The sequence below is a fragment of the Callospermophilus lateralis genome, chromosome 3 (genome assembly GCF_048772815.1).
Source record: "Callospermophilus lateralis isolate mCalLat2 chromosome 3, mCalLat2.hap1, whole genome shotgun sequence".
NCBI lineage: Eukaryota > Metazoa > Chordata > Mammalia > Rodentia > Sciuridae > Callospermophilus > Callospermophilus lateralis.
Genome location: NC_135307.1, coordinates 64,972,191 through 64,980,323, shown reverse-complemented (window position 1 = coordinate 64,980,323; position 8,133 = coordinate 64,972,191).

Below are 8,133 nucleotides of genomic sequence, written 5' to 3'. Positions count from 1 at the left end.
AAGAGGGTGTTTGCTTTGGGCACAAGGCTCCTTCCTTTCTACACTTCAATGCCGATTAAGACAGATGTCCTTTACTGTCAGAATTTCATCCAAGTGACTTAAGGAGTTTTGCTTCTGTTCTTAAATTTTGTATTGTTTTTCTAAGTCTAGGTGTTCCTATATTTTCTTAGTCACTATACTTTCTATTCGTAATACCCAGGTTGATTTCATAAGAAAAAAGTTATTTTCATTTTGAATGTTTATGTATGCCCATTAAAGAAAACTTGAAATATTCAGAAAAATAGAGTATGAATACAATCATTAATAACATCTTCATTTTAATGCATTTTTTCTTCCAGTGTTCTAAACACATACATATACACATTATACTGCTCTGTATTCCTTTTCATTTGACATTACATTTCGAATACTTTCTTATTAAATATCTTTAAATTATATTATCCTAATGGCTTCATGACATTCTATTGTATAAATACATCATAACTTATCCATCTCTTTTCATTGATAGAAATTAAATTATTTCCAATTTTTACAACTCTAAAATTAATGTTCATTAATCCTTGCATCTATAATATTTCCTTAAAATACATCACAAAATTTAGAATTCCTCAGCCAAATATTATAAACATTTCTTTAAATTTTATGAATAATTTCAACCATACCCCAAAATAGAGATCAGTACACAATTCATTTATACATATCATTCCATTGTCAATATGTCAAATTGACATAACTACTTTTACGATATGCAATATGTTGCTAATTGCTTTCTAAAGATGTACCAATTTTCACTTTCAACAACATTGTGAGGATCCTACAAGTACTCTAACAAGTATTGAGCATTTTAATAGCTGATCTTTCCTGGCAGATTTGGCCAGCTATTACAAACTTAAGTTGTCAGAATCCAGCCCAACATTGTTCCACAAGTCCAGCCAAGCTCCTTTGAGAATTCATTTCATTTCACAATGCAATTTCTATCTTTCAAGATTGTCTAACTATCTTCACTTGAGCAAAGGATCTCAGACTTCAACTGATAGTTCTTCACCTTTTGGAGAAAGGAGGTGGGCAGCTGAACCCCTCTATGAGAGTATCCTTCATGTACTGGGGCAGCCCAAGCCCAAATCTGATCATTTGGTTACTCAGCAGGATTTACTGTGAATAATGATGATTAAAGGTTGTTGGCAGCTTGTAATCCCAAGCTATTAATTTCCATATGTCAGCCTTCTGCAAGGTTTGTATCTTCACTGAATAGACCAAAACTTAGAATATGTAATTTAACAAGGTTTATTGTATGCATTATCAAAATTAGGCTGGTATATGAAAATTGAGTATCTCACTAGCTAACTATTGGCAAGCTAAGTATTGTTATTATCATTATAAAAATTATATAATAACTCCATGGTTTTGTCAAAAGATCGCTAACATGAGAATGAAGAGTCAGATTGTAGACTTAATTCTGTTATTAACTAGTTATATAATGTTAGGTTAGTTTTAAAATGACTTGAGATTGAATTGTGCTTTTCTTGAATTTACAGTGTCTTCTTCTGCAACTTAAAAATAAAATTCTACAACTTAAAAATATCTTGATGTATTCATTACTCATTTACTATTAAAATGCACTTTAAAAGATGAGAGTTAGCATAGTAGTTGTTATTATGTTTTCTGAGGAGTAAGGTTGTCATCTAAGGGTGTGTTCCTGATAGATATTTAAAAACCAGCTCTCTGAATTAAAAAAAAAAAAATCTCTGATATATATCTTTGACCTCATCCCATAGAGTAAATGTTTTCATTTATGATTTAAAGCTACCAATGGAACTCATCAAATGAAGAGCTGGAAAGAAATGAACACCATCATCTCACAAGTCAGTGTGAGCTGGCTTGCAGGTAGAATACATTCAGCTATAAATAACAAAATTCAGACATCTGTGGCTTAAACAATGAAGGCATTTAATTTTTTTTCCTAAGTAAGAGACTTGGAGATAGAGACAGTGATTCAAAGGTTGTTTCAGCAACTCCATCATCTCAAGGGGTTGGATCAGTACAGTTTTTTTGGCCTTCTACTTCTTTGGTGCAAAATGGCTACAGTAGTTTTCTGTGCTTTGGGGGCAGTGCCCAAAGCCGGAAAGAAAGGGAAAAAATAAATATACTTTTTCCTTTTTCCCCCTCCTCTTTTATTACAGAGGTAAAATTTTGCCCAGAAACCCCAGAATTATTTCTCTGCTATTTCATCAACAGGCACTTAATCACATGTCAGTCCTTAGGCTTACTTCTTTATCTCTAGCAAAGAATATCTGAATTGCCACCACTGGCAATTGTGATTCTCATTCTGGACTAAATATAAGGAAGAAAAAGGAAGCAGCAGTGATGGACACTAATGACATTAGCTGCTAAACATAAGAAAGTTTCAAACTGAAAAATGAGGATGCTTTCAACCATTTACTCTAATTTGATTTGATAATTATTAAGTCTGTTTAAGAACAAACACAAAAGAATGTTATCTCCCCTTCATCATGAGCACATGTCCAAGAGTGGCTTTATAGGGACTTTCCAGATTAATACATGTAATCTTTTTATACTTTTTAATGGCCTGAGAACAGTCATATTTTTAAATGTTGATTCATATCATAATTTAACTTCCAAAGAAATTTTAATTAATATGAACTCTTTAAATCAAGCTTTATGAGCATTTGGACACAAGAGTGAATAGTTTATAATGAGTTTAAAAAGTTGGGTTATTGTCCTAATTCATATCTTTTATTATTATGATATGTTACTATATAATATTCTTCATTTTATTTATTAGTAAATGTTGCTTATAGATTAATTTATAATACATATACCCAAATATTAAAATTTCATTTATTTAAAATAGCTCTGTAGTTCATAAATAATGTTTTATTTGATAGCTTATTTTGTAACATTCAGAAAGTTTCCTAAAATACACCAAAATTAAAATTGGATAGAGAGGAGTATGACTTAGTATATTAAACAAGTCTCTGAATTTAAAAAATTGGGGGGCATGAGAAGAGCAATTTATAAATCTAAAAGATTCTCAAGTTTACCAGGACTACATAGTTTTTTTTTTAAATCCCTGCTCTGACTCTGCTTCTCTGTATTCTTAATTATCATTTATACTCATCTAATTATTTATTTGCAAATGCAAATGCAAAATCCCAGAAAAAATACTGCTGTACAGAAAAAGTCTTAATAATATGATAAATGTCATCTCTTACTTTTAGCCTTTGATCATTGAAACAGTGTAGAGGATGGAAGTACATAATTGTATATTTATTTTTATTTTTAAATTATAGATGGTTATTACTAAATTAAGAAAATTGCAGCAGTGGAATACTTTAGGTTATCCAGTCATTTCAGTTGAGGCAGGATGGGAGCATATAGAGCTAAAGCAGATCCAGAGAATTCTTTGTTCAATTTAGACTGATTCCCCATTCTCACATCCCATTGCAAAACAGGGCCTCTGCTGCCTTCTAATGCTGCACAACCCTCACCATACCTGGATTCTACCTTCGTACTTAGCACCTCCACTTGCCAGTTGCTCACATTTAAGGTGCCTAATCTGTACATTGTTAGGTGGTTTCCTGATAAAGACACTCTCACAAAAGGGGAAAATTGGGACTTCCCTCCTCCCCTCCTCTTGGTACCTATGGGCCTTACTGCCTAGATGGGTCACCTTTTGTCATTTACGAAAGATTAGCCCTTTCAGGGTTATGATCTAAGTTTGGAAAGTCCTAAGAGCAAGAATTGTCTTACTTGTCTCATTTGACTTTATAATCTTAGAGTCAGGCAACTCTAGGATTCAAGAAATGTAGAGCAAATAAATGATTCTTGAATATGTTTCTAGCTCCTACCTTCTACCAAAAATTATTTTCAAGGACTCTCAAAAGACACAGGGTATATTTGAGAAACATTGACACCTTCATAATTTCTAGCTAGGCTTCCTTTAAGGTGAATTCTTTGAACTCTTATTGACTAGTTGAATTTTTCCATATTGAGATTCCACTTCCTTTTCCTATTTGCATTTGTATTAGAGTTCCATGATGAGACTGAAGCCTGGGCATCTAGCCACCCCAGCTCCAAGTCCATCTAGTCTTTTCTACTTCCCTTTACCACTGGGCACTTTGAAATCCCAATATGCCTTTATACAATACAAACTTCCCATCAATCATTCTCTACTTCTGCAAGCAAAGCAAACTTTCTTTACAAATACCCACACATACCCACTAAACTAGAAAAGTTTTTTTGTTTATAATCTATGATATCCATATATTTTAAAAATATATACAGAGATAATTTAATTTTTGCTCATTTGTTTACTTATCTGCAAAGGATTAGATGATTTATGAAAGTAGGAAAAAAATAAGAATAAAAAACTGACAAAAATCAAGACCATGAAAAAAATTAGTTAGATTAGGTCATAAGCAGAAATCAGGAAATGAAAGTACAAAGTCACAGAATTGCTTTTGAGATCCTTAGTAAATCAGAAGAAAAGAAAATCAAAACTAGTTTACTTATTTGTCCCCAAAGAAAAATACATGCCAATATTTCTCCCAAAGAAGCAACATTTTCTTTACTACCTTATTCTGAAATAAATGTGTGATGTGTGGCCATATGGGCAGCAGTGGTGATGGGGTGGTGGAGTTTGTCATGGAATCGTGTCTTGAATAATTTCCTTTACAAATTCAGGAACTGCTACATTCTCGTTCATAAAAGGTTCTCAGGGCATCCTGAGTGAAAGGTGAAGGTATTACATCAAATATGACTCAGAGGAGGCAGTTCTACAGATGGCCCAGAAAACAAAACAAAACAAAAAATAATTGAAGTAAGCAGTGTGATACATTGTGATCTGAGAAGAAATCTTGAAGCAGTATTTCTCAAAGACAGGTATGCAGATCCCACACACAGAATCACCAAGGAGTGCTTGTTAAAATCACACATTCTCCAGATCTATGTAGGAATCTCTGGGGTATGAGCCTGAAAATCTGCAGTTTCACAAGTTCCTCAAGTAATTTTTAAATCCCATTAGAGCCAGAGAACCTCTGCCCTAGAGCAGTGGTCTCTAGAAATTTTGCTTGTGTTTTCTAAAAGAATTTTGAAAAGGTAAGTACCATTTCACATGGTTTTAAGTTCGCACCTAAAATTTTTTATTCTAATTTTAAGTGGGCACAATAAATATAATTTCTGGTATATTCTAATATTGACATTTTCAAATAAATATTTCATATCACTTTATTTTACTTTATTAATTTTTTTTGTTACCAGGGATTGAACCCAGAGGTTTTAACCACTGAGCCACATGCCCAACCCTTTTTATTTTTTTATGTTGAGACAGGGCCTTGCTAAGTTGTTTAGGGCGTCCCTAAGTTGCTGAGGCTGGCTTTGAACTTGCTATCCTCCTGCCTCAGCCTCCCAAGCCTCTGGGTTATAGGCATGCACCACCACCTGGTTCATATCACTTTAATAAGTATTCAATGAATCTTAAATGCTCCTATCAGGTTCTATCATACTTCTCTGCAAAATGATGTACATATACATTGAAATTTTATTTTTTTTATTTTCTATAACCAAGTGTTAAAATTTCTTCAGAATCATATCAATATTATAATTATTAGTAGTACACAAGTAACAAAACATATGTCATATACATTTTATAAACAATTTTTAAGTAGAACAATATTTTTGAAAATACTTCTATTAATTTGATGGATAGACTACTTTACCCTAGTTAGTTTATGTATTCATAGATTACTTATTGCTAGAATAAGACAGGCTTTCAGAATCTATTTTATTCATATTCTTTGTATTACATATAATAATCATTGAGAAAATTAGTAGATGGGAATAGAAGATGTTTTGTCATAGCAGTGTCACTCAAATTTTTGAAACTCCTCAATTATAAGACAAATTTCATATATAATTTATTAAACAATTTAATTTAATAAATTTAAAGTAAAATTTGATGTCTTCCTTCAATTTTGCTGAAAGCAAAGAATTAGACCATTGGAGCTATAAAAGAATATTAACAATCCTTCACTCTCTTTAACCCCAACACCAGTACTTTGAATTGCAGTTAGTTTAATGTCCTTGAGGATTTTAGACACCCCTAAAGGGAGTCACTTAAATAAGATTCCAGACAGTTAAAAGCTATTTTATTATTTTAATAAGTAAGTAAAAAGCAATTGGGAAAGGGGAGGTAGAAGAGACAAGGGGCACTCTCAGGTAGACCCTTTTTAATAAAGAATACTTGTGAAAAATTGAGGATCCTGGAAAACTTTCTTTAAGAACTACCTTTGCTTCCATGTTTCTTAAAAAGTCTTTGTGAAAGTTCACATACCTCTGTTTAAAGACCATTGTACTAATTATCTGAATACATTAAGAAAATGCATTACTCAATCTTCTCAAGTTCCTGAGTTCCCTCCAAATGTGTGTACAGACCAAGTTTGAACGTTATAACAAAGGATTAAGGAGAAGGATCCAACAAAATGGTCATAAAAAATACCAAAGGGAGATGTGAGTGATTTTTAAGAGCTGACAAGTTATTGATATTATGATTTTGCCAGTGATTCTTTTTATTTTAATAAATGGAATTCTTATAATCCCCTCAAGGGTTGAACTGGTTGTGGGTCAGAAACCTCAGGTTTCCTCCATGAGGTATTCTGTAATTTTGTTACTACATTAAACCTGAGGGAAGTGGATAAAAAAGTCTTAGAGCCTTTCTTCCTCCCTCTACTCCTCTTCACTTTAATATGAAAATAATTGCCTCTACTCTTGGAGACCTGGCTTAATTAGACTAATCTAATTTTCTGCTGGCAAAACTAACGCCAAGATGGTATTGCTCTGAGTTCTCTAATTATAGAGCAATCACACTTTTTTTTTTTAACAGATACTAAAACCAAATGCTATAATGTTGGATGAGGTCACAGTGAATAACTTGTTATAAGGCCTATTTTGAGGTTCCACATGATTTTCAGTGAATATTATGCAGTGACAGGATACAAAGTTTGCTGCAGAAAAAAATTATGAATTGCTACTATAATTTATCCAAGTAGTGATGAAGTTCCACAGGTTATTTCATAAGAAACATGTTGACTGACCATAATCTCTGTTCTTCCTTCCTCACACTCTTCAATCATGCTCCCTTTCTGGTTTCCCTGTCTCTGAGCCATCTATCTTCTCATTTTCTTCCCTGCACAGCCTGAAAGCCGTGGTCAACCTCTTTATGGATACCCTCACCAGCATTCTCAGCCCTCTGACTCCCTTGAACTTATTTGTTCTGCCAAGTCCCAGCCTAGAGTCAACCAACCATCTATTCCCTATACTATTGCTAGTTTGCCAAAGACTGCTGGAGAAAATTGTGTAACTGCTGATTCATGGCATGACAAACCTTCAGTTTTCAAACTCACCTTGACCCTTAGCAATACATGGCAGTCCTTTCACTCTTGCCTAGTTGACTTCCTTTCCCACTGCTCAGGTGCTGCTCCAAGTCATCACTCTTCCAAGGATTTCTACCATACCTCCCTAACCAATGGTTGATTTAACTTCCTTCTTCAGGAAAAATTAGTGTTCAGCTTCTTTCCCTCCCACTTCTAATGGTCATCTACAGAATCAGCCTCCTTTCTCTCTGATCCAGAAGAAATGTGGATCAATTTCCCTCCTCTTAATACCATTTGGGTTTTGTTTGTTTGTTTTAAAGCTCTTATGTATACATTATCATAAGATAAATTTTCTCCTTGGAAGTCATATTCCAAGTTGAAGAAATGGACATTAGAATGTTAGGAAATAAACATTGCTGATTGGCTACAGAAAAGACCACATCAGAATAGTAAGTGTTCTTCCTCTTTGAGTCATTCAAAAGCAAGGACAGAAAGGAAGGTGAGTTGGGATGCTGCCTGTCCATTAAATGTTTTAAATTCTATCACAGTTGTGTCAGGCAAATGTCACCAAGTGAATTTAAAGAAATTGTGCTTTAGTGATCAATGCCATTTTTGTTCTCTGCTGTTTAGTACTACCTGCTAACATGTGCAATTTAAGATGTTATTAATAACTAGTCCATCCAGTGTCTCTTTTTATTGTGAGGAGTTTACTCACCTTCATTCATTCCAGATTTTTCATAGA